This window comes from Herpailurus yagouaroundi, unplaced genomic scaffold (genome assembly GCF_014898765.1).
Source record: "Herpailurus yagouaroundi ecotype Mexico unplaced genomic scaffold, PumYag 162, whole genome shotgun sequence".
Lineage (NCBI taxonomy): Eukaryota > Metazoa > Chordata > Mammalia > Carnivora > Felidae > Herpailurus > Herpailurus yagouaroundi.
Window position 1 is genome coordinate 6,214,152 of NW_024412403.1, and position 818 is coordinate 6,214,969.

Genomic DNA, 818 nt, shown 5'->3' on the forward strand with positions numbered 1-818 from the left:
GCCTCCGTAGCCCCGAGGGGAAGAGCATCCTTCGCGGGGCGGCAGACTTTCGGGAGGGTGGAATTTGCTCACATCCCCTTAGGCCGATTCTTTGCGTTTACCCTCCTGGCCTCCCGGGGGACCGTCCCAAAGTGAACTCGGAGAACACTCTGTACCGGGCAGGCAGTGCGGCCCTGTGCTTCCCAAACCCGAGTTGCCTCCAGAAAGGATACCCTCCCCTCCCCCCCCCCCATAGGCTATTCTTGTCGCCAATGGTTTGATTAGCAGCAAGAAGAGAGGTCTGCTAACGGAATGGGGAGTCTGGGGGGCTGTGTAAGCCTTAGGACAGCCAGATGAAGTAGGTGCTGTTCCCATTCCGCATGTCACGGAGGAGGCAACTGAGGCCCAGAGCAGGTAAGGACTAGAGGAAGGTGAGCGGACGAATAGTGACACATAGATGTGGTGTCATGGGGACCCCCGCCTAACCTAACATGTATTTTTTTTTAAGAGTTGGAGACACATCACCGATCATCTAATTCCATGGCTGTCGTCTCTGGCTGCAGAGTAACATCCCCTGAAATCCCAGGGCCCAGGCCCTACCCAGACCAAATTAATCCAGCATCTTTCCCTTAATCTCCTATCTGCAGTGCCTCCCGAGGATGCCAGGCCTGATTCCCCCACCCCTCACCCCCACCCCAAGACTAGCATGCTTCTTCTTGCACAAAGATGAAGTAAACTGATGTGGAGGAGAGGGGTGGACAAGACCCCAAAATAATTCAGTGAGCTGGAGTGCCAAAGCCTTTCTGAAAGGTTGGGCATCCGTCCAGAGTTTGCAAGCA